Source organism: Orycteropus afer, unplaced genomic scaffold, assembly GCF_000298275.1.
Source record: "Orycteropus afer afer isolate SDZICR_OR568_19922 unplaced genomic scaffold, OryAfe1.0 scaffold00120, whole genome shotgun sequence".
In the NCBI taxonomy this organism is placed as follows: Eukaryota; Metazoa; Chordata; class Mammalia; order Tubulidentata; family Orycteropodidae; genus Orycteropus; species Orycteropus afer.
The window spans coordinates 4,568,811-4,596,407 of record NW_006921707.1 but is presented as its reverse complement, the minus strand read 5'-3'; positions in this window follow the sequence as shown (position 1 = coordinate 4,596,407).

The window sequence follows — 27,597 nt, the reverse complement described above, 5'->3', positions numbered from 1 at the left end:
CACTTTAAAATCCAAAATGGTTGTCACTTATAAACATTAAAAATGGCTTCACCCTCGGTCACTTTAAATATCCAAAATGGCCACCATTTGTAAACATTCAAAGTGGTTGCACCCTAGGTCTCTTTAAATATCCAAAATGGCCACCATTTGTATACATTCAAAGTGGTTGCACCCTAGATCTCTTTAAATATCCAAAATGGCCACTGCCATGAAAGGTAATAGTGGCAATTCTGATGGCATCCTCTTGATCCCCACTGATGGCCTTCTGCTCAGAAACCTGCTGCAAAACTTCTAAAATCACAAGGCAGATTTGAGTATAATGCATTATAGGCGTAATCTTGATTAACACAGAGAATACCAATATTCATGAAGTATTTGTTCTCATAGACCTTGGCAACTTCTGAAGTAGCTGGGCTTCCCAACTAGTGTTCATGAAAGTCTCCAAATTACTAAATGAAGGTTTGTTCCATTGTGTCACCATTGACATCATCACAGCCAATCCTCATTACCAATGGACAAAAACAGAGAATTGTGTAATAGGTTGATTTTTATTAAATCCATATTCCACAGCCGTGTTCAAAGACTCAGCAAAGGAAGTTAGGCTCAGTCAATGTAAGATTTTCATTGGCAACATGGCTAAAAATCATCACTGAATTTTCTTTCCTTGGCAGCACTGTATCTAATAGCGTGCTGATTGACCAAGATCCATAAAATTAAATCCATAAGGCCAGGATGCCTTACAAGAGCCTAGAAGACAAAATAAGACATCATTCTATCAAGCATCACTTTCAAAACCAAAGCTTTTTCCAATGAAGTATTTGTGCCCGTCTTTTTCGCTGTTCCAAGACTTGGACCTCCTACAGGACTTGATCCAGGCTCTTTGGTAATTTATCAAAATAACTTATGCCATTAGTTAATATTAACTAGCAGGAGTGAATTAACAAAGGTCTGTAATGCAGCCAATCTAACAGCATTGAAATGGAGATTGTTCCCTGGGTGAGACATATGTGGAGAAGGGATGACAGCAGAAACCACAGTGGCATTGTCTGTGCAGTAAACCATGCTGGAACAGTTTTGTAAGAGGAAGAATTAAAATATTCTGCAAGCTACTTTCAAATTGGAATAGCAAGTAGACCAACAGCAAGGAAGTCAACGTTCTCAAAAATTAATTTGCAGAAATCATCAACCCTACAAAACTAAATGAAAGAACTATTAGATATGATAGCTTCTGCTGACAGTTTCAAAACATAATGGCTATAATTTCAAGACATTGGTCAGCCTGCAGGTACAGCTCTCTTAAACCAGCAAGCTTTAAGCCATATATTCTAAACAACAGATTTCAGTTGTTTTAGCTTCTTTAAAAAAAAAAAAAAGGAATCTTTGGGTGGTGAAACATGTCAATATGCTTGACTGATAACCAAAAGTTTAGAAGTTCCATTTCTCCTAGAGCATGTTGAAGGAAGGTCTGGCCATACAGTTCTACTCTGACACACATGAAGTCATCATGAGTCAGAGTCATCTTTATATACCCACCCATGGTTATCTTCAAAATAGAAGACATGTATGTGTTTAAATATTCACGCATGTATGTATATAGTTAGATTTGGTTTTATCTGTGAATAGTTATATCACTTTGAAGAATCCACATTTCCTAGTCTAGTATTCCAGAATTACCACAATCTTACATTATCTTACATATTTGGTCTTAACTTGTACTAGTCTCAGCACATGAATTCTTCATCTAGCCAGACTGATCTCTCTACTATCTTCAATCGGCCATACATACATTTCATTTAGTTTTGCAGGATTAATTGTTTAAAACTTAATTGTTCAGGACTTTTCTAAGATCATGCCCCATTTTCAACTCATGGAGACCCCATGTGACAGAGTAGAACTGCCCCACAGTGTTTTCTAGGCTGTAGTCTTTATTGGAGAAGATCACCAACTCTTTTTCCAGTGGCACTGCTGGATGGGTTCAAACCATCAGTCTTTCAGCTGGCAGCCCAGCACTTAAGCACTGTACCACCAAGGCTCCTCCTTATTTAGGGGTACTCATGTCTTTTTCTCACCAAATGTGTTGTAGCATTCATGTCAATAGGGACCGTGTCTTACAATTCTTTTATACCTTGAAGAACATGCAAGACAGAGATATGCATTTAATAAATATTTGACACTAAACTGTTCAAAGCATTTGTCTCTGTTATCACAATTGACCTCACAGTAATTCCATGAGAATGGAAGGACAGATGTTATAATTTGCATTTTTAAGACAAGAAATGTGAGGCCCAAGGATAATAAATGACTTGTCTAAGGATACACAATTAATTAGCACCAAAACTGGGTCTGTATTTTATATACCCAACATTACTGAAAAAAATAAGTTGATATTAAAAAAGAAAAAAAAAAATAGATAGCAATATAGCTGAATGTTCTGTACTCAGATTTTGCTGTGAAACTGAAAAGAAAGCATTCTCGTATCTACTACTTTTATAGAAATCGCTGTGCAAAAATAGTTGGGCCTCAATTATCCACTGATTATTTAATGCCGACTATTTTTGGTTTCTCCTCCAGGTTTACAATTGAAATTGAGTTACTGTGCTTTCAAAAAAAGTGAAGCTTCTTGCATAGTTTAGTTATCTGGTGGCATTTAATGGCATTAAAGCTGCCATTGATAAATTCTTTTTCTATTCATTTTCACAATACAAACAATTTTATTAAAAGTAAACTGTCAGAGATATGCTTACAAGTTGAGTCTTTCAAATCTTGCCCCACTTTACTTAATACGTAGGCATGAGAGGAAAGTGGGCTGAGGATAGGGGCAGCTGGTTGTTCAAAATCAACTTGCTGATTCCTTAATGGTGTTTTGCATCATTACCTACTACATCTGTGAAAGCCTTTTCTGTTTGCACTGTCAAAGTCTCATTTTTACCTTCATTTAATTGACTGGTTCAAAAGCAAAGGCAGAGCATATGCCCACCCACTCTCATGGAATCCATCCCTTTCACCCTTGACAACTCAGGCAAAAAGTCTTCTCATGTCACCCACATCGCTACTGTCCACATCTTGGGCAAGTTTCTATGTGCTGACCTATAATAGAAAAACTAGCATGCACTAGGACTTTCAGATTAAATACAGGACACCTAGTTCAATGTGAAAGTCAGATAAAGAACAAATAATTATTTAGTATTAGTAAAGTCCACGCAATATGTGGGACATCAAAACAAACAAACAAACAAAAAACCTGTTGCCATTAAGCCTGTTTTGACTTGTAGCGACCCTGCACCATAGGATTTCCAAGGGAACAGACTGCTACATCTTTCCTTTGAAAGGAGAGTAGTGGGTTCAGACCATCAACCTTTCTGTTAGCAACTGAGAGCTTTAACTGTTATGCCACTAGACATACTCATACCAGAAAATTAATCAATTTTTATCTGAAGTTCAAATTGAACTGAGCATTCTGTATTTTTATATGCTAAATCTGGCAACACTAAAGACACCATTTGAGATCTATAATGCCCAGTTTTTTGTGTTTTTTTCTCCCACTACTATCTCAGATCTGGCTAAAAATCTATTTTCCAGATCAGTCAGCCTTTTTTTCATAGTAGCACCTCTTCCAGTGAAATTTTCCTCTTTCCTGGATGTTGTTGCTGTTGTTGTTGCTGTTATGTGCCGTCGAGTCAGACCTGACTCATAGTGACCCCTCCTTGGGTTTCCAAGGCAGTAGCACTACGGAAGTAGATTGCCTCATCCTTTCAAAGAATACACCAGACCAGCGAAAGAACTTGTTGGCCTTCTGAGGGCTGCCTCAACAGGAGTTCCATGTTGAAAACAGAAAGGGATGGCACAGGCTTCAAGGTAGTATTACAAAAATAAATTTTCATGTGCAATATTTTAATTGTTACTGAGAAAGAAGTAGACTTTAGAGCACTGTATGTGGAAATAATTGATTCTTATAATATATATTAGTTTGTATTTGAAAGAAAAATTTTCCCTAACTCAAAAGATATTTTAACCAATCTCCAAAAACATCTAAACATCTAAAAACTAAGGAACTTTGTATTTAACAACATAACCTATGATTAAAAAAAGAAAAAGAAAAAGAAAAAAATGGACTTGAACTCTAAGGAAATTGCTAGAAGTGCCATTGAAGAAATCAACACCTTAGAGAGGTGATTCATGAACAGTTAACGTTCCAGTTCTGTTTGTTGATGAGAAGGATAGAAGTGCTATTCATCATACTTACAACCTTATAACCAAAATATATTACAGAGATGTGTCCAGTAGTACATGCAGATATTACAGAGCTTGGGATTTAATAATCATCTATCTTACCTTATATCTTTTACTGAAAAAATAAAGCAAGATAAAACATCCCAGATATTTTTTTATAGACAGAGTAATACTTCTAACAGTGTTTAAAGATGATTAAAAAAATCTCAGTTTATCCTATACACCAAGTCTACTTGAACAGTCTGACAAGCAATTAAAGAAAAAAAAATCCAAATCTAACTGAAATCCATACACTTAATACATGTTTAAGACTATGTGTTAGGCCCAGTTTAGGCACTAAAGCTGTAACAGTTTACAAAAAGGATCAAAATTCCCCTTTCATGGAACTTACTACTAAGAGGATATTGTTGTTGTTGTTATGTGCCATCGAGTCAAACCTGACTCATAGCGACCCCTCCTTGGGTTTCCGAGGCAGTATCACTACGGAAGTAGGATTGCCCAACCTTCCTTCCGAGGAGTGGCTGGTGGGTTTGAACCGCCAGCCGTCTGGTTAGCAGGCAAGTGTCTTAGCCACTATGCTACCAGAGCTCCCACTAAGACACATGCTAAATAAGCAAAATATATAATTTTTTATGAATATTAAGTACTAAGTGGGAGATCTGGTGCTGTAGTGCCTAAGGCATTTGACTGCTAACCAGAAGGCTGGCGGTTCAAATCCACCAGCCACTGTTTGGAAGGAAGACTGGGCAATCTACTTCTGTAGAGATACTGCCTCGAAAACCTGAGGAGGGGTCACTGTGACTTGGAGTTGACTCCATGGCAAGTGCTAAGTAGTGTTGGTGAAGAATACTGAAAAAACCACGGCCAGCCAGAAGAAATGAACAAATCTTTCCTGGAGGAAAGGCAGCAGGAATGCTCCTTAAAAGTGAGAATGGCCGGATTTCATCTTACCTATTTTGTTCATGTTGTCAGAAGGGACCATTCCCTGGAGAAGGATATCACGCCTAGTAAAGTGGAGGGTCAGAGAAAAAGGGGAATACTCTCTGTGAGATGGATTGACACAGTGACTGCAACTATGGGCTGAAGCATACCAGAGATTGTGAGGATAGTGCACGACCAAGAAGTGTTTCTGTTCTGTTGTACCTAGTGTCATTATGAGTTGGAATCGATTCTATGGCACCTAGCAGCAGCAACAACAATGAGAAAAAGAATAAATGAAAATGCTTTGGAAATAGAGGGTTTTACTTTTATTATTATTATTATTAGTGTGATTTAAGTGAAAGTTTACAAAGCAAGTTGGTTGTCCATTCAACAATTCATACATTTTGTTTTGCAACATTCATGGCAATCCCCACAACGTAACAACATTCTGTCCATTTCTTTCTTGTGTTTATCATTTCCCTTTGTCCTTCTTTCTTATCCCTTCCTGGTTTCTGAGCTCTGTTCCTGGGCAAATGCTGCATTTTGTTCTCATATGGTTTATTATTCTAATGAGTGTATACCTCCCTAGTGTTATTGTTCATCTTCTAGTCCTATCATTTTGCTAAAAGTTGAGTCACACAGGTTGAGTTCAATTCCCAGCTTGAAGGGTGTCTAAGGGCCATAGTCTTGGGGTTCCACCAGTCTTTATCAGACTAGTAATTCTGGTCTTTTTTTACGAGTTTGAGTTTTGTTTCACATTTTTCTCCCATTCTCTCTAGGACCTCAAATTGCGATCCCTTTCAGAGTGGTCAGAAGTGGTAGCTAGGTACCACCTAGTCCTTCTTGTCCCAGGGTTGTGAAGGTTGGGATTCATGTGGTCCATTAGTCCTTCAGACTAATTGTTTCCTTGCATCTTTGTTTTTCTGTATTGTCCTTTGCTCCTGACTGAGAGAGGCCAATAGTTGCACCTTAGATGGCTACCCACAGAATTTTAAAACTCCAATTGCTACTCACTTAAGTAGGATGCAGAACATTGACTTTGTGGACTGTGTTATGCCAATTGACCTTAGTATCTCCTGAGACTATGGTCCTGAGCCCCTATGTCCAGTGACTCATTCCTGCAAGGTTTTCATTATGACTAAAAAGTTTCATAACTTTGCCCCATATGCTCTACTATATTAATGTATATATCTTCAGCACATATAAATACATATGTAGAGATATCCTCTGTCAAACCTGTATATATTTGTGGGTGTAATCCTATTCACCTTCCCACCCTTGTTCAGCTTGAGTGTTTATCTATGTATTCACTCCTTGATTCCTGTTATTACTATTATTGTAAGATTTCCTATGTAATGGTATTCGTCTTTGTTGCCTTTAACTCTTATTCTCCTCCTTGTGCCTTCTTCTGTGTTGGTCATTTTGTGCTGACCTCCTCCTTATTGCGTATTGTTTTCCCCTGCACCTAAGCTTACCCTCTAGTTAGTGATTTACCCTCTTTCCCTTCAATCTTCAAAGAATGATTCTTTCTGTGTGAAAACCTTTTCTTGACTTTTTACAGCAGTGATCTCATACAATATTTGTCATTTTGTGATTGAATAACTTCACTCAGCATAATGTCCTCCAGGTTCATCCATGTTGTGAGGTGTTTTGCAGATTTATCATTATTCTTTAACATTGTGTAGAACTCAATTGCGTATATGTCCCATAGTTTCTTGATGGCATTTAGGTTATTTCCATCTTTTTGCTATTGTGAATAATGCTATGATGAACATGAGTGTGCATATATTTCTTAGTGTCATGACTCTTAGTTTTCTAGGATATATACCTAGTAGGAGGATTGCTGGATCATATGGTATTTCTATTTCCATGTCTTTAAGGAAGCACCATACTACTTTCCATAATGATTGTGCCATTTTATAGTCCCACCAGTAGTGTCTGAGGGTACCAGGTTCTCCACACACTCTGTAGCATTTGTTTTCTCTTTTTTTCAACTTTGCTATTAATGCTGGGGTGAGATGATGTCTTAATATTGTTTTGCTTTGCATCCCTCTAATGGCTAATAAGCAAGCATTTTTTCATGTGTTTGTTAGCTGGCTGAATGTCTTCTTAGTAATATGTCTGCTCATGTGCTCTGCCTATTTTTTAATTGGATGGTTTGTCTTTTTATTGTTGAGGTGTTGAAGTCTTCTAAAATTTTAGAGATTGGTCCTTTGTTGAATATGTCATTGCCAACTTTTTCCCATAGTTTGTGAGTTCTCTTTTTACTCATTTGGTAAAGTCTTTTGATGCACATAAAGGTTTAATTTAGGAGATTCCAGTCATCTAGTTTGTCATCTGTTGTTTGTGTGTTCTTGGCTATGTTTGGTAGTATTTTTATGCCATATATTAGGACTCCGACGTTTGCCTCTATTTTTTCCTTGATTATCTTTATGGTTTTAGGTTATCCATTTATGTCTTTGATCCATCTTGAGTTCATTTTTGTATATGGTGAGAGATGGGGATTCTGTTTCATTTTTGTCCACATGAATGTCCAGTTTTGCAGCCACCATTTGTTAAAGATACTATCTCTTGCCCATTGAATGAGTTTTGTCCCTTTGTCAAAGATCAGTTGTCCACAGGTGGATGGATTTACTTTTGGGTCCTCAATTCTGTTCCCTTGGTCTATGTGTGTGTCATTGTACCAATACAAAACTGTTTTGACTACTGTGGCTATATAGTAGATTTTGAGATCAGGGAGTGAGAGGCCTCCTACTTTGTTCTTCTTTGCTTATCTGGGGGCTGCCTTTTCCACATGAAGTTGGTGATTAGTTTTCCATCTCTTTAAAGAATGATGATGGAATCTGGATGAAGATTGCATTATATCTGTAGATGGTTTGGGGTAGGATTATCATTTTCACAATGATGCATCTTCCTATCCATGATCATGGTATATTTTTCCATTTATACAGGGCTGTTTGGTTTCTTGTAGTAGTGTTTTATAGTTTTCTTTGTATAGGTTTTTCATGTCTCTGGTTAGATATATTCTCGAGTATTTCATCTTTTGAGTGGCTATTATAAATGGTATTGTTTTCCTAATTTCATTTTCAGAATTCTCTTTGTCAATACAGAGGAATCTGACAGATTAGAAATACAATTTTCTGACTAATTTAATTGTTTGATTAGTCATTTGTTAATCAGAGAGTGACATTTAGTTTGAAACTTTTGTTGAGAATCTTTCTAAATTATTTGCACTATACTTTCAAGAAATCTTCAGTGCCATCACAGTTATTTCATGCTAATTCCTCCAGTCAGTCTGGCCCTGCTCCAATGAGCTGGAAATCTTGAAGCCTGATAACTCAGTGACGATTTATGACCTTCCTCCTTCTTTGAATTTCAAGCCACATAGCTTTACTACCTATTTCTACCTAAGCATGTTAACTACTGACTTTTCAGTCATCTTCCCTCATTAGCTAAAGATTTTGACCCTAGGTTTTTATGCTGCTTTCCAACTTCAGTTGGATTAATATCCTCAGTGCTTTAATCAAGGCTTGACTAAGTCATCTAACACACCAACCTTGACATTCACAACTCCAAAGACTAGCACTCTACTTTTGCGATTCTCTGTTCTTGGTGCATCTTGAACCATGTCATCATGAAGAAGCTCTCATACACTGAAATCCAAATCTCAAGCATACCCACATATGCCCATGGTCACCCTGTGTTTTTCTGTCTTCTGGGGTCCTGGGGTGGTACAAACAGTTAAATGCTTGGCTACAAACTGAAAAGTTGGCAGTACACCCAGAGGTACCTCAGAAGAAAGCTCTGGTGATATACCTCATAAAAATCACAGCCATTAATAATCCATAGCTCTACCCAGACACACATGGGGTTGCCATGAGTCAAAATAAACACAGTGTTTCTTTTTTCTTTTTTTTTTTTTTAACCTTCAGAATGTCTTTTAAGTTTATCAACTCATCTGGCCATCTACTCAACAAATGTTCATTGAGCATCTACTGTGTGCAGGGCACCATGAAAGATGTGGAAGGTAGCAGCAAAGATGATAATATGCTCAACGAACTTACGCTATAAACAAAAAAAAGACAGTGAGCAAGTAATTACAGAGTGTAGGTGCACACAGGATGCTAAGCAAGCCCTAAAAACCCCAAAACCAAACTCACTGCCGTCAAGTCAAACCCAACCCATAACAACCCCTCCTTGGGTTTCCGAGGTGGTATCACTACAGAAGTAGATTGCCCAACCTTCCTTCCAAGGAGTGGCTGGTGGGTTTGAACCACCAGCCTTCTGGTTAGCAGTCAAATGCCATAGGCACCACGCTACCAGAGCTCCTAAACAAGCCCACAGACCTAGGAATGTTTCTCTGAGAAGCTTGTGTCTGAGACAGATTTCACATTTAAATGGAAACTGAAGACTCAGGAGGAACTAGCCAGTCAGAGTGTTAAGAAGGATTCCAACAGCATGATACCAAATCAAACTCACTGCTGTGGAATTGGATCAGAATTATAGCGACCCCTTCTTGGGTTTCTGAGGTGATATCACTACAAAAGTAGATTGTTCAACCTTCCTTCTGAGGAGTGGCTAGTGGGTTTGAACAGCCAACCTTCCAGTTAGCAGTCAAATGCCTTAGGCACTATGCCACCAGAGCTCCTAACAGAATGTTGTTGTTGTTGTTATGTGTCATTGACTCGGACCCAACTCACAGCGACACCTCTTTGGGTTTCTGAGGTGGTATCACTAAGGAAGTAGATTGCCCAACCTTCCTTCTGAGGAGTGGCGGGGGGGTTTGAACCGCCAGCCTTCTGGTTAGCAGTCAAATGCCTTAGGCACTACGCTACCAGAGCTTCCAACAAAATGATAAGCATGTCAAAAAGTTCTGAGGCATCAGGTGTTTGCATTTGCAAGGAGTGAAAGGAACTGAAAATGTTCGAGCAAGTCTCATCAAAGAATGATTAGTGACAGAGCTTCAGCAGGGACCAAATTGTGTGGGCTGTTAGGTCTATATTTAAGAATTCTGAACTTTATCCTAAGAGCAATAAGGGGGTTTTGTCTAGCCTGTGCTTCCCAGGCAATCATATAAATCATCAATATTGGTCAACTTCAAACCCAGATTAAATTTAAAATATGCCTTACCTATCCTTTTAGGAACCCTAGTGGCACAGTGGTTAAACATTCAACTGCTAACAGAAAGGTTGGGACTTCCAGCTCACCAGTCACTCAGCAAGAGACAAATGTGGCAGTTTGCTTCTATAAAGATTGCAGCCTTGGAAACTCTACTGAACAGTTCTACCATGTCCTATAGGATTCTCATGAGTTAGAATCAATTTGATGGTGGTGTTTTCTGTTTTCTTTTTTTTTGTGTATTCACCCCCTTTTTCTGATAGCTCAGTGCTTTTGAGGAAAGTTGCACAACCAGGAAGTCCAGCATCATTGTGATCTCTTGCCTTCCCAATTCATTTGGCTTAAATTTTACAAAACAGATTAGTTTTACATTCAATAGTTCATACATATTTTGTTCTGTGACACTGATTACACTCCCCACGATGCAACAGCTCTTCTCTCACTTCCTCCCTGTGGTAACCACTTCCCTGTGTCCTTCTTGCCTATGCATTCCTGCCTCCCTACCTTTCTCCCTGTGCAAACACTGTCCTTCTGAACTCCCATGGTTGATTGTTTTAAAGAGTGTATCTCCCTAATGTAGTTGTTCAGCTTGCAGGCCTATTGGCTGAGAGTTAAGCCATGGGTGTGAATCCAATTCCAGGTCAAAAAGGGTGACTTGGGGCTATAGTCTTGGTGGTTTCACCAGTCTACTTCCAGCTAGTAATCCTTTCTTTTTCACTTTTGTTCCACATTTTTTCTCCCACTCTACCCAGGATCTCCAATTTTGATCCCTTTCCTAGTAGCTGGCATTGGTAGCCAGACACCATCTAGTTCTTCTTGTCTCAGGGTGGTGTAGGCTTAGAGTCCCATGGTTCATTAGTCTCTTGGAATAATTGTTTCCATGTGTCTGTGATTTTCTTCACACTTCTTTGCTCAGGACAAGGAAAGACCAATAGCTGCAACTTAGACAGCTGCTTGCAAGCTTTCAAGGCTCCAGTTGCTAGTCACCAGAGTAGTATGTAGAACAATGTTTTTGTGTATTATGTTAAGCCAATTGAGCTTGATGTCCCCGAAGACAATGGTCCTAAGCCTGCAGGGCCAGCAACTCACTCTCTCAAGGAGTTCGCTTGTGGCTCAAAAGTTATCCTAACTTTGTCTCCTGCTAGCTCTATAATGCATATGGACATTTTTACAACTCATACAAATACAAATGTAGGAATATCATCTGCCAAACCTGTGTATGGTCATGAATATATTCTCATTCACCTACCTGTACCTGACCTTCTTGCCTGTCTACCAATACATTGTTGTTGATGTTGTTGCTATGTACCGTCAAGTTGGACCCGACTCATAGCGACCCCTCCTTGTATTTCCCAGGCAGTATCACTATGGAAGTAGATTTTCCATTCTTCCTTCCGAGGAGTGCCTGGTGGGTTTGAACTGCCAGCCTTCTGGTTAGCAGTCAAATGCCTTAGGCACTATGCTACCAGAGCTTCTACCAATACATTGTTGTTGTTGTTGTTATGTGCCTTCAAGTCAAACCCGACTCATAGCGACCCCTCCTTGGGTTTCCGAGGCAGTATCACTATGGAAGTAGGATTGCCCAACCTTCCTTCCGAGGAGTGGCTGGTGGGTTTGAACCGCCAGCCGTCTGGTTAGCAGGCAAGTGTCTTAGCCAGTATGCTACCATTAGTGTTTATTATTACTGATAATACAGTATTGTGTATGTAATAGTATTTACCTTTGCTGTCTATACCTCTCGTGCACCTCTCTATGTCTTCCTTTTCCTTAGTGATATTGTGCTGGTCACATACTTTTGTTACATTGCTTTTCCCTTCACCTAAATCCATACATGTTTTTTAACTAGTCAGCAACTTGCCCTCCCATCCCCATCCCCTCCTTGGTAACCAATAAAGAAAATTTCCTTCCTTGTGTAAACATTTCCTTGAATTTTTATAATAAAGGACTCATACAATATTTGCCCTTCGGTGATTGATTTATTTCATGCAACATAATGTCCTTCAAGGTCATCTATGTTATGAGGTGATGTGCAGATTCTTCATTATTCTTTAATGTTGTACAGTATTCTTTTGTGTGTATGTACCATAGTTTGTATCCATTCATCTACTGATGGGCACGTAGGTTGTTTCCATCTCTTTGCTATTGTGAATAGTCCTGCAATGAATGTGAGTGTGTATATATCTATTCATTTCCAGGAGCTCTTTAGGATATATTCCTAGTAGTGGAATTGCTGAATCAAATGATATTTCTACTTCCAACTTTTTAAGGAAGCACCATACCATTTTCCATAGAGATTGTACCTTTTACAGTCCTACCAATACTGTATAAAGGGAGATCTCTTGTTCTTTACAGTGGTTACTCCAAACTTTGTCCATCTTTTGTAATCTTCTGCTCTGCCCTTCCCAATCCAATCCACAGATGTTTTTGCTCCCAATATCACTGAAGCTATTGAGAAGGAACGACTCAATGTCACACCCACCTCTTTCTAAAAACAAACCCACAATTATCTCCTTCTCTACATTTATGGGTTAAGGGTCATTTTCCCCATTTAACACCATTTTCTCACATCTTGTTCCTTTATTTTCAGCTCTAATCTTCTTAAATTTAGCCTTCCTACTACCCTCTTGTTTATGTTTATATAGTATATATGTTGCTGTTGTTAGTTGCCATTGAGTCAGCTCCTTGTGAAACAGAACAAAATATTGTTTGATGTGCCATTTTCCGGATTGTTGGTATGTTTGAGTCCATTGTTGTGGTCATTGTGTCAATACATCTCATCCAGGGTTTCCCTCCCCTTTGCTGACCCTCCACTTTATCAAATATGATGTTTTTTCCAGCACTTGGTCCCTCCTGATTATGCATACAAAGTAAATTATTGAAGTCTTGGATAATATTCTGTGATCCATAGAATTTCCATTGGCTAATTCTCACAAGTAGATCACCAGGTTTTTCTTCCTACTCTGCCTTAATCTGGAAGCTTTGCTGAAACCTGTCCACCTATTGGTATGTGAAATACCAGTGGCATCGTTTCCAGCATCATAGCAATATGCAAACCACCAAAGTATGACAAACTAATAAACAGGTGGTGAATGTTGTATATAATTCCTATTAGCCCACATCCCACTGTCATGAAACTATCTGATCATTGGTCTATCTTGTCTAGGAGGCTGCATATTCCTCATAGGTATGGACCATGCATCTCATCTTCTTCTCTTTCCCTTGATGTCACCTATTTTTCAGAGTATAGCTTCCATCCTTCCCAGTCCATTCTGAAACAGAGAGCAAAGTGTCAGTTTTATCCACATTTCATGTATCATTTTTGATATTTTGAAAGTTTTATATGTACTGATAAAACAAATTGGGAGTCCTTGTGGTACAGTTGTTAAGTGTTCAGCTGCTAACCAAAAAGTTAGTGGTTCAAATCCACCAGCCAATTGCAGGAGAAAGATGAAGCAGTCTGCTTCCATAAAGATTTACAGCCTTAGAAACTCTATGAGATAGTTCTACTTTGTCCTATAGGGTCACTGTGAGTAGGAAACTACTCCATAGCAATGGGTAATAAAACGAGAAACAGAAAGAGGTAAAAAGATTCCCCAGGTCCAGCGGGGAGGTATGTTTAGAGAGTAATAATAATCTTAGAGCTCTTTACAGGCATGTCCAAACTCAGTGGATTTCCTGGTATTTTGTTACAGGTCATAGGGTGGGGAGGAAAAGCATCTGGGGAGGAATGTGGAGATGGTGAGATGAGAAGGTGCTGGTCACCTGCTGACAGGACTTATCTGGTGTGGGAATAGGGAAACCACTTGCTCCCTATTGAACTGTCCTGTATTCAGAACCGCAGTGTCCAGGACCAACACGGTTTCTGAAGAGAATCAGAAACTTAGAAGGCATGGCACCACTAAGATACAACAGGTACACAGTGCTGTGAAAGAGCAAAGAAAGGGGAAGAAAGGCACATTCCATGTTCACCACTCACAGGGGAGCTGCTCATGTGTAAGAAATACACATAAATTAAGGATTTTCTAAGTGAGCTATCTTTTAATGTCAGTTATTTGTTTTTGTTCTACATATGGAGTATAGCAAAAGTGTTTCATTTCTGGTGGCATAGTACCTACGGCATTTGACTGCTAACCAGAAGGCTGGTGGTTCAAACCCACCAGCCACTCCTTGGAGGGAAGGTTGGGCAATCTACTTCCTTAGAGATACTGCCTCAGAAATCCAAGGAGGGGTCGCTACGAGTCAGAGTCAGATCTGACTCCACAGCAGTGTGTTAGTGAATCACAGTTGGACTAGGAGCCATCTACTACTGTGTTATCTGCCTCAGCAACCTAGGCCCACCTCTTTCTTAGCCCACACTGGGACTGCTGTGCATGCTTGTGGCAGGCTGTGCATGGGCACAAAATATCCCCGTTGTAGAGACAAGTTCATTCATGCAGAGTGTGTTGCTAGCTGCTATCAAGTTGGCCCCTGACTCTGGCAGCCCCCAACTCATGCGGTCCCATGCACAACAGAACATAATGCTACCAAGGCTGGCACAATCCCCACGATCCATTGCAGACTGGATTGTTGTGATTCGTTGGGTTTTCCCTGGCTGATTTTTAGAAGCAGATCTCCAGGCCTTTCTTTCTAGTCCATTTTAGTCTAGAAGCTCAGCTGAAACCTGCTCAACATCATGACCACAAGCAACCCTCCACTGACAGACAGTGTTGGCCACCTATGAAGTGCATTTACCAAAAATTGAGCCAGATACATCAAACGGAAGGGAAGAATTCTCCCACTGAACAACTAATGCTCTCATTCAGAGGGTACCTCTTGCTAATTAATTGAGAGCCACTTTGTAAGACAGAAAAAGCCATGGAATTCACTAAATACATGTCACTGTATGTTAGTTTCCTCATTAGACTATGATAGCCACAAAGCAGGAACCACATCTTGGTCATCTTCAAACCTCCAGTAAATAATAATAATAACAGCTAGTATTTATTGAGGAACCATTATTTTTCCCAGTTTATAGATGTTGTTGTTGTAGTTGTTATGTGCCGTCGAGTTGGCCCCGACTCATAGTGACCCCTCCTTGGGTTTCCGAGGCAGTATCACTACGGAAGTAGGATTGCCCAACCTTCCTTCTGAGGAGTTTATAGATAAGGCAACTGAAATAAAGAAAAGTTAAGAAACTTGCCCAGGATTACAAACTGGTAAGTGTTGGAACTGGGATTCAAAGCTTTATTACTGTTTTTTGTTTGTTTTTACTACTATGCCTGCTGTCTCCAACAGTACCAGGCATGTAGTAGGCTCATGATATAAGGCTAAATCATATGTAGAACCAAAACAGTCAAATGGAGGCAATTTCATGTGGTTCAACTTGATCAGTCATTTGTATTATAGGTAGTGATGGTGGTTTCAGTTAATGGAAGCATCGTTGTTCATTAATTTTAGACTTTAACCTAAGGAGATCTGGTGGCATAGTGCCTAAGGCATTTGACTGCTAACCAATGCTGATTTCCAAGAATTTTGGATTTTTCACATAGTCTATAATTGTTGTTGTTGTTATGTGCCATCAAGTCGGCCCCGACTCATACGGACCCCTCCTTGGGTTTCCAAGGCAGTATCACTTATGGAAGTAGATTTTTCCATCTTCCTTCCGAGGAGTGGCTGGTGGGTTTGAAGCGCCAGCCTTCTGGTTAGCAGTCAAGTGCCTTAGGCACTACGCCACCAGAGCTCCCAATCTATAATTATTGTTTGTAATTAATATAAGTGAAAAAGGGGAAGACCCTTAACGAGATGGATTGACACAGTGGCTGCAATTATGGGCTCAAGCATAGTAGGGATTGTGAGGATGGTGCACCACCCAACAGTGTTTCCATTCTGTTGTACATGAGGTCACTATGAGTCAGAGCAGACTCGAGAACATCTAACAACAGCAACATAATTATTGTCACAGTAGCTGCTTATTCAGTCATGTAGAGGGAGGACAGATAAATTGTTAGAGAGAAAACAAGGGAAAAATGGAAGCAGACAGCCTGGGCACAGAGTGCTGAGAAACTATAAGTGCTAAGAAACTAGAGTGCTGAGAAACTTCTCCCAAAACCAAACCAAACCAAACTCACTGCCATCGAGTTGATCCTGACTCATAGCAACCCCTCCCTGAGGGTTTCTGAAGCAGTATCTCTACAGAAGTAGATTGCCCAGTCTTCCTTCTAAGGAGTGGCTGGTGGGTTTGAACTGTCAGCCTTCTGGTTAGCACTCAAACACCTTAGGTACTATGCCACCAGAGCTCCTTAAAACCAAACCAGTTGCTGTTTAGTCAGTTCTAACTCATAGCAGTTCCCTATGTTGCAGAGTACAATGGCAGTCCATAGAGTTTTTAAGGCTGTGACCTTTCAGAAATAAATTGCCAGGCCTTTCTTCCAAGTCACCTCTGGGTGGGCTCTAACAACCAATCTTACAGTTTAATTGCATGTTTAGTCATTTGCACCACCCAGGGTCTCCAGGAACAAAACAGAGGGGTAATGGCTCACAGACTTGGTTGTATGGAATGTGATCAGCATTGGGCTAGAGGTGAGTAACTTGTTTATAAAGCTGTCTCATTTATGAGATAATCAATTTCAATGTCCCTCCCTTAGTTTCTGTAATGCAAAATTCTGCCTTGTGAATTTTTTACCTCAGAACCTATAGAGGTAAAAAATTCTAGCTGACTCGGAAACCCAAACAGGGCAGGTTCAAATCTGTGAGCATCCAAATGTTACAGTTTATACATACGTCTCTTTGTATGCACATGTCGAATTTTAACAGCACGAAAGAAAATAAATTCCGGCAAAGGTTGACTAAATGAGAGATAATTGCAAATTTCACAGCGGAAGATCTATCCTCACAACCGTGATGTCAATTAATAATGAAAGGAATTGTTTCCAAATTCATTTCCTAAATTTCATCTGTTTGCAGTAGAGGTTCTGTTTCTTCTGGACTATTTTCTCGGGAATTGTTTATCTTCTTCTGCAATGCAGAGACTCCCACAGCTGCAGATGCAGGCCACTTTGTCTATGTTGTGTCCATTCTGATTAGAAGGACATGGCCCTGTTTCCAAGAGAAGTTGCGTGGGTCAGAGATAAGCAGCTAGACACTATGCAACAGTTGGCCTAATTCTTCCAAGTACTCTGACTCAGGAAGGATGCTTCAGAGCATCTGCTTAAGAAAGTTTTATGTTCTTACTGATGTGGAAAATCTGTGCATGAACAAAGAGAAATGAAAGTCATTCCATAAGGGTGAATGAGAGCTCCCAAGTGAAGAGTTTTGTTTACAATGCTTTGGTTTCCCCATTGAAGGAGTTTTTATTGTATAGTTGAAAGCTATATTTAATCAAGCAAATAAAAGTCTAAATGACCAGATTCATCATTGGCTTTAGGTTATCAATAGGTGGATTCACTTGCCTGGTTGCTGAGATTTCTAGAACTTGAGCTGTTGACTGTTAGAATTTTTCTAATATAAGATGGATTAAATTGAGGGCAACTTTAAAACTCATAATATTAAGTCACAAATGTAACTGATATAATTGAACCTGCCCTTCCGGTGGTAAGCAAGGGCTACCCTCACAAAATCATAATGAAATGAGCCTATGTGTAGATAGACTCACTGTCTGTCTTTTCTTGAGCAGTGAGAGGGGCTACTGCCTATGGAAGCCCTGAGGATTTTAGGTAAAGTTTTATGTGGGTTCTCATGGAGAAATTGCCAACATTTAGGCAATTTCTTTAAGGTAACCACCAATCTGTCAGTTTATCATATTGTGGTGGCTTGTGTGTTGCTATGGTTCTGGAAGCTCTGCCAGAAGTACTAGCAGGATCACCCATGGTGGACAGGTTTCATTCACTGGAACTTCCAGACTAAGACAGACTGGGAAGAAAGGTCTGGTGATCTCTAGTTAGAAAATCAGCCGAACTAAAACCTCATGGATCACAGCACAGCATTGTCCAATATAGTGCTGGAAGATAGGCACTGCACAATAGCTGCAACGATGGACTTGAACATACCAGGTGGTGCAGATGGTACAGGACTGGGCAACTTTTGGTTCTTTAATGTATGAGCCCATAATGCGTCTGGGGCTGATTAATGGCAACTAACAACAATTACATTACGTTAAGAACTTCAATCCCCTGAATAAACACTGAAAACTTACACACAAGTTCTCCAGATCACAAACTGAAGTTGTTCAGAGACCAGGGAGGCTGTTCTGGAGACACAAGTGACTGACCCTCATTAAGCTTCAAATTCTCTGAGGACCTTAAATGCTACCTGTCCAAGAGTCCTTGGGAAATCATTGGAACCTACCTTGCATTTACTTCCTTTCTTGGCAACTTTGCTTCTGGGAAGGGTAATAGCTTTGGGAGAACAACAACCAAAAAAAGGTCACGATTTCAGTTGCTTGCTATATACTCCCGCTTAGTTGTTTAAAGTTCAGTGCACTTTTTAAAAATGCATGTAAAAAAAAAAAAAATATATCTCTTCTCCTCACACCCTCCCCAAAGGGACTGCTTAACATAATGAGCCTGCGTTTGTTGATGAGATAGCAGCAGTTGCCTGCTAATAGTTGTGTTTAAAATTCCTGTTTCTTATCTTATTTACTGATTGATGGGAACAGGGTTTCGCAGACCTTCCTCCGGACCATCCTTCTCCCCAGCGGAGGGACTCATTTGACACAGGGAACATTAGCAACACGTTCGCTTCCTTGTTAAATCCCCTTTGACCACCTAATCTAGCCGGATGCACAGTCCTTGCTTGTATCTGCATTGTGTCTTATCGTAACCACCTGAAGAACGTGGCCACACAGGGTGGCCTACTTAATTTAAAATCCACAGAGAAATTTTTTTTTTTTTTTTTTTTGGTTAGCAAACCCCAGCATCTGACAAAAGGCACTTCTGTGGCTCTATTTTTCTACTGCTTCTCTAAGTCAGGTTCCTATTTTATAAACAAATAAATAAACAACACGTCTCCATCTCCAGGTTACTCTGGAAGAGATCGCATTTTTTAAAATTAAATGATTTCCTACAACCAGTCTATTTTACAGTTGTTTTTTTCTTGTTTTTCTTTTTCTGCTGCCTTTTTTTTCCCCCTCTAGATTCTGAAAAGAAATAACCGGCTGTAGGCATCGCCTGTGGCTTGCTGGTCGCGCTCCTTGGGTGGTCCGAGCAGACTTTATGATTTATTCAGCTAATGGGAAGGGAGCATGACCCCCAGTGGCCACAGAAAGAGAGCTAGCTGCATGTGGGTTTAATGCTTTCACCACAAAAATGTCTGCTATGACTAAGCTCTGCGGCTGAAGTCACTGTCTGAATGGTGCTAAAAGGAACTTAGGCATTAAGTGTGCACTATTTACTATAGATCGGCTCTTGGGATTAGGCCAAGGGTTTCGAACTCAGTTTCAAAGAATAGCATGGAAACTGCTAGGAAAATTAGAGCTGTACAATTTATTTATTTATTTCAAATATAATTTTATTCATTTATTTTGTTATTGCTGAGAATATACACCAATTCAACAGCTTCTCCATGTGCCATTTAGTGACATTGATTATATTCTTACAGTGGTGGCACCACCCTCACTCTCCTTTTCTGAAATTGTTCCTCCACTATTAACATAAATCTCACTGCCCAAATTTCCTATGTGTTTTAAGCAAATAACACTGCCTTCTCCCTTTGTTTGCCAGCCATTCCCTACACACACACAGACACACACATACACACACCCCAGATATTTTTGTAAATGCACTATGCTAATTTTTTTTTTTTTTCTTCAGTAACATGGAAAAAAAATTGGCACAGCGGGTATGCTTACAAAAATACCTGGGGGGCAGGGCAGGGGGGGTGCTGGGCAGGAGAGAATAGCTGGCCAAGAAACTTAGAAAGCCAGTGTTATTTGTGTAAAAATACCATAAACTTTGGAGTTTCATTGTCATTTTGATGCCATATAGATAATTCTTAAGAAAGCATAATGTTTAAGGTAGATATTTTTTTACTAGTTAAACTACTGTTTGGTGCTAAGACTACAGGAAATATTCTTGGTTTAAGGTTTAAAGATTATCTCAGGGCCATAGTTTCTGGGTTTCATCCAGCCTCCATGGCTCCAGGAAGTCTGGTGTCCATGAGAATTTGAAATTCTGTTTTCTATTTTTCCTTTTTTGATCAAAGATTCTTCTGTGGAATCTTTGATCAAAATGTTCAGCTATGATAGCCAGGCACCATTCAATTCTTCTGGTCTCATGACAAAGGAGGCAGTTCATGGAGGCAATTAGCCACACATTTTATTTCTTCCTTCTATTCCTGACTCCCCTCTTCCTCTGTTGTTCCAGGTGAATAGAGACCAATTGTTGTGCCTTTAATGATGCTTACAACTTTAAAAAACAAAACAAAACAAAAACCTCACTACCATTTAGTTAGCCACCCCTTTTGCGTCTCTTAACGGAAGTAGATTGCCCCATTTTTTTTCCTTCCTTGGAAAAGCTGATGTGTTTGAACCACCAACCTTCTGGTTAGCAGTCAAATGCCCTTAGTACTAGGCCATCAGAGCTCACTCATCGAACTAGAGGATAGAAATGAGGCATTAAATATGTTATTAGGCCAATTAACTGAGATAACCAGTGAACCATGACTCTAAACCTTCAAACCAAGAAACCAAATTCCATGAGGTTTTTGGTAGCACATAATAAGCCTCAGCAGCTACTCTTTCCTTTTTCTTTTTTGTTTCTTTCTCTTTTTTTTGGTCATAATTGTAAATTGATCTATCACACAACTTTTTACAGGTATATAACTTATTGACAGCAATTACAATAATAGGCTGTGTAACCCTATCCTTGATCAATGTGATATTTCCATCACTGTGTGCAATTTATTTACCAGTCTCCCTGGTGAGTTACTGGGTGAAGGATTTACCTCATATGCTTATTTTCTCCCTTTGGTTACTGAAGAGTCATTTAAAATGTGCCAATTTATGCATTTTATAACATGTTATTGTAAAAATGTCTCTATTTTTTGTTTATCACAGTCATGAATCACTTTGTTATTGTTCTTTAATATTAATTTGAAACTATAAATGAATGTCTGATATTAAAAGAAGGAAAAAGCGACAAGAGGGAGGAAGGAGGAGAGGGAGGGAGAGAGCAAACAAGTGAGCTGTGGAATGAAGTTCCTTGGCCCCCCAATCCCCTGCTAGAGAGGCCTCTTTGATCCTATGAGCAATCCCCTCCCTGACAGCATAGTTACTGGAACACCTTCTGTTTCATGTTGATAATTTTACTGTAAGCAAAGGGGATGGATAGAGTGGGGAGGAGGGAGACAAGGAGGCCTGTTTATCATTTTGACTGAGATGGATGAGTTTTGTGGTCAGACTAATACCTGCTGTTTAATCCCAGTGCTATTGATGCTGGTCGGCTTACAAATGTGCAAAATTGGGAAGTGAACCCCTTAGAAAGCTGTAGATCAAGTTCCTGGGTCCAAAATGTAGCTAGCCTTTTCAGAATGTGACTTGATATTCAAGGTCCACATAACATTGGGCCAGTCTAAGTTCTGACTTTCAAACTTCACACACAAAAGTCCCACATTGCTTGTTCGCTTTAAGCCATTGAAAATTACTAGAATTTAGCTCTATGCCAGCCGGAGTTCATTACTACAGGAATAGGACCTTGGTCCACTACCCCTCTTCCCAAGAAGAAAATATATTAAGGGACTTTATTTTCAGTTTCTGCTCCAAACTTTTCCTTGTAGAAGAATTTTCCTCATACCCCTGAAAAATCAATGCCATTTCTTGTAATAAGGACTAGCAATGGGAGGAATGATCGTTATTCTGCACTAAGACTGAGTCCTAGTCTTACTGAGTTTCAGACAGGTTTTTTGGATCTTACACAAAGCATTCAAGGAGTCAAGCCTTCATTATCCCCATCTATGAAATAGAAATAGTAATCCAGGCGTGTGTCAGACTGAATGGTTATTGAGGTTAACAAAGTTATCAAAAGAGAGTACTTGACCTTTTATTTTTCTAGGGCTGAATAGATAGAGTCAGGAAAATCACTTCTTCTGTCATTCTGTTTTCCCTGGAGGTAGGTATAAAGATAAATTATAATAAAGAAAAAGTCACAGAAGCTTTCCCTCTATTTTTCCTTGTTTCTTGTCTCCTTCTCTGAAAATCACCAAAAATGGTGATATCATAATAGAACATCTATGGAGAACACATAAATGCCTCATTTAAACCAAACACAACCTATATGCAGTATGGTATCCTGGATTAAATCCTAGAACAGACAAAGATGTTAGAGGAAAAGCTGGTGAAATCTGAGTAAAGTCTGTAATTTAGTTAATAGTATTGTACCAATGTTTATCTCTTAGTTTGGATAAATGTACCATGATTGTGTAAAATGTTAATATTAGTACAAACTGGGTGAAGGGTGGAGTCCCCAGTGGTGCAAATGGTTAACGTGCTCAGCTGCTAGTCAAAAAGTTGAAAGTTCGAGTCAACCTAGAAGAATCTTGGAAGAAAGATTTGGCAATCTATTTCCCAAACTACCAATGATTCAAAGCTCTGTGGAGCATGGTCCTGAGTCAGAGTTGTTTCAATGGCACCTAGTTTTTTTTTTTTTTTGGGGGGGGGTGCTATTTGGGTGAAGAGTATAATGGGACTCTATATTGTCTCTGAGGAGCACTAGTGGCTTATTATTGTTGTTATTAGCTGTCATCAAGTCATTTCTGACTCATAGAGACCCTATGCACAGCAGAATGAAACACTGCTCAATCCCACACCAGCTCCATGATCCTTGATATACTTGAGCCCATTGTCACAGCCACCATGTCAATCCATCTTGTTGAAGGCTTTCCCCTCTTTCGTTGCCCCTCCACCTTACCAAGCATGACATTATTCTCCAGGGAATGGTCCCTTCTGATAACATGACCAAAGTAAGTGAGACAAAGTCTGGCCATTTTCACTTCCAAGGAGCATTTCAACTGCACTTCCTCCAGGACAGATGTGTTAGTTCTTTTTGCAGGTCATGATACTTTCATTATTCTTCACCAGCTCCACAACTCAAAAGCATCAACTCTTCTTCGGTCTTCCTTATTCATTGTCCAGCTCTCACATGCATATGAGGTGATTGAAAATATCATGGCTTATGTCAGGTGCACCTTAGTCCTCAAGGAAGCATCTTTGCTCCTCAGCACTTGAAAGAGGTCCTTCACAGTTGACTTGCCAAGTTGCCAAGTGCTATATGTCATCTAATGTCCTGACTGCTGCTTCTATTGATGTTGATTGTAGAACCAAGCAATGTGAATTATTTGACAACCTCAAACTCTTCTCCATTTATCATGATGCTGTGTATAGGTCCAGTTGTGTGAATTTGTGTTTGCTTTATACTGAGTTGTAATCCATACTGCAGACTGTATTCTTTGATCTTCATCAGTAAGTGCCTCACATCATCCTCACTTTCATCAAGCAAAGTTGTGTGGTCAGCATATTGCAGGTTGTTAATGATTCTTCCTCTAATCTTGATGCCATGTTTTTCTTCATATAGTCCAGCTTTTCAAATTATTTGCTCAGCATATAGATTGAATAAGTATGGGGAAAGGATACAACCCTGACACACTTCCTTCTTGATTTTAAACCATGCAATGTCCTATTGTTCAGTTCGAATGACAGCCTCCTGGTCAATGTACAGTTTCCCCATGAGTACATTCAAGTGTTCTGGAATTTCCATTCTTCTCAATGTTATCCACAATTTGTTATGATCCACACAACCAAATGCCTTTGCATAGTCAACAAAACACAAGTAAACGTCTTTCTGGTATTCTTTGCCTTGAGCCACAATCCATCTGACAGCAGCTATATGGTGGTTATGTTTTTGTGTCAACTTGGCTTGGCCTGGTTGAGTGGCTGGGCAGATGGATGTAGTATTCTCCATGATGAAACTGGTAATCAACTCCATGGTAGCATCTCCTGTGTGCAGCTGAGTAGCTGCCTTTGGGTATGTGGTCTGCTTCCTGTATATAAACAGAACTGACACTGCAGGATGAACCGAATGCTAGGTTAAGGCACCCCTTGCTGATGCTTGTCAGACCCCAGCCCACGCAGTTTTATCTGGTAAAGCGAATGATTAGAGGTCTTGGGGCTGAAACGATCTCAACCTATTCTCAAACTTTAAATGGGTAAGAAGCTCAGCTCGCTGGTGTGGAGCTGGGCATGGAATGCGAGTGCCCAGTGGGCCACTTTTGGTAACCAGAACAAGCTATGATATCCCTTGTTCCACATCCTCTTCTGAATCCAGCTTGCACTTCTGGAAGTTCTCTGTCAATATACGGCTGCAACTATTTTTTAATTATCTGCAGTAAGAAAATTCTGGTGACTATTGGGTAAGGCAAACTCAGCAGCTGCTCCATGGGAGGAAGATGGAGTAATCAGCCTAAAGATTTACAGCCTTGGAAATCCAATAGTGGTCACTTTGAATCAGAATCAACTCAATGGCTGTGGATTTGGTTTGGTTTGGGTATTATCTCTACAACTCTTATGTAAATCTCATGTTTTCTCAAAATAAAAAATATAAATAAATAAAACAATAAACTGTGAGTGTCCAACGACTATTTTAGGCCCTAACTGATACCCTCCATCTGCTCTCCACACTCATCTATTCACTATACCAGTGTCCATTTCCTATACCTTATGGAAAGTTTATCCAGATCATACCAAGGGCATAAAAATCTATCTAATGCATCCCAGTTCGTAGCATCTCCACTGTTGGGGTCTGGAGAAGCCTCTTACTATTCTAACAGAACAGTTAATAATTGTTGGCACCAAGTTAGATATTATACTGAGCAATATAGACCCATTCTATATTCTCTAGGGAAATTGTCCTATATGAGAGAAAAAGAAATCCAGTTGAAAATAAATGAAACAGAATAAAAATGGTGGCAGTATTAAATGTTACATTGCTTTTGCAATACATGGTACAGGTGTCTTTACTGCATTAATCAACAGGCTGTGACCAGGCCATTTTGCCAGATGTCTTATCTCCAGTTTATAGCACAATGCAAGGCACAATATTGGTGTTCAATAAGTATTTTCAGAATCATTGAAGCTCTGCACTTACTTAACATGAACAAAAGAATTTTGTTAGTTACTGTAACAGAGAGGATTGGCTTTTTAGGACAAAGGTTCAGTTAGTACTTAATATTGTCTTGTTTTTCTTTCCACTCGTCCTTCTACCCTAGATGAAAAAGGCAGGACAAGTAACAATGTTGGGAAGATACCACCTTAATTGTAACTGCCTTGGCATAGTGCCTATGGTGTTTGATTGCTAACCAGAAGGCTGGCAGTTCAAACCCACCAGCCACTTCTGGGAAGGAAGACTGGGCAATCTACATCCACAGAGATACTCCCTCAGAAACCCAAGGGAGTCATCACTATGAGTCGGACTGACTCAACAGCAATGAGTTTGTTTTTTTGGTTTCAGGACGTTTTAAGCAAAAGGTTGATTCTGGCATTGTGTATTCATACTTGGGTAGAGCTCTAAAGAGAGGGAAATGTGAAAAAAAGAACTACAAGGCAGTGGGGATAATGAGGAGCAAAGGCATCTCCTCCTATGGTGTGGGTTTCCCACTCTAATTGGTCACCGTCTCAAAACAAACCACCGAGTGAGGCACGTTGAGCAGATGGATCTCAGCAGTCCTGTGCCTACCTACATCTGTGTGTTTCTGGAACACAGGTGTTTCAGCTTTATTTAGCCAGGAAGCAGCTTTTCCCCTTCTTTTTCAGGAGAGGGAGTTTTGGGGAGGTGGGAACACCCACGATTGTTTCTCAGAATAGGAAAGAGGCAGAGGTTGGGGGAGGGAGCACAGCCCACCCACTGCTTATAGATTTGGTCGCTTTCCTGTGGGTCAGCCTTACTCTGCAAGGTGTAAATCAGAGGGCAGATGCATGATCTGGGAAGTTTTCCAGATGCACATTGCACAAAGGCCCATGTGTTCTCATTGTGCCAAAATAACATGCCAACAGAGCAGTTCTGGGACACCAGACCTGTGTTGGGACATGTCATACTGTCTGCATGTCTTCCACTTAGCAGAAAATGATGTTGCAGATGAAGTGTAAAAGCTCCAAAGGCAAGGGAGGGGACAGTTAAGAAAAGCTGATTTGTCCTAGGTAGAGGCTGGAGGAGGCTTGACGGGCTGCTCTGGGAAGCCCAGTGCCAAACAGTGCCTGCCAAATGCTCTTGAGAGGGGCGGGGCCCTCCAAAGTCAATGGGAAACAGTTCAAAAAAGGTCAACATAACACCAAGCACCACTGTAGTCCTGCTTCTCCATCATGAACTAGGAGCAGCACCAAATGGACAGAAAATGTTCAAAGTGGCAGTTCCTGCTCTTCCTATTTCTAATTGGCCTGACTGTGTCAGGCCTATGCATTTGATCTGTTTGGGTATATTTCTTATTTTTTACTCCTTCTGCCATATTTTGAATCTATCTGGGAGTAAATTGTTTTTTGAAAGCAAATCATATAGTAGAAGGTTATTTTAATTCAGACCAACTGAGTGGCATGTGATTATTTCTTGCTCTGGTCCAAAATTAACATTGTTATCTAGAAAGATTAAAATTGTATCTCTTGTAACAATTACTCTCAAGTTGACTCCAACTCAAGGCAACACTATGTATGTTAGAGTGGAACTGGGCTCCATCCTATTTTCAATGGCTGATTTATTGGACATAGACCTCCAGGCCTTTATTTCAATGTGCCTTTGTGTGGACTTGAATCACCCACCTTTCAGTTAGCAACCAAGCAAATTAAACATTTGCACCACCCAAGGATTCCAGAAATCTCTTACCCTGTTTTCTGACTCATGGTGACACTATAGGAGAGAATAGAACTGCCACATAGGATTTCCAAGGCTGTAATCTTTATGAACTTGTTGTTGTTGTTGTTGCAATGTGCCGTTGAGTCAGATCAACTCCTAACAACCCCTCCTTGGATTTCCAATGTAGTATCACTACGGACGTAGATTGCCCAATCTTCCTTCCAGGGAATGGCTGGTGGGTTTGAACTGCCAGGCTTCTAGTCAGCAGTCAAATCCCTTAGGCCCTATGCCACCAGAGCTCCCAGAAACCTCTTCAAGGAGGGCTTTTTTCATAAGGAGTAGTGTCCCTGGGTGGCCCAAGTGGTTTGCACCTGACTACTAACCTTTGTTGTTGTTGTTGTTGTTAAGTGCCATCGAGTCGTTTCCGACTCATAGCGACCCCATGCACAGCAGAACAAAACACAGCCTGATCCCACGCCAGCCCCACAATCCCTGCTATACTTGATCCTATCATCGCAGCCAC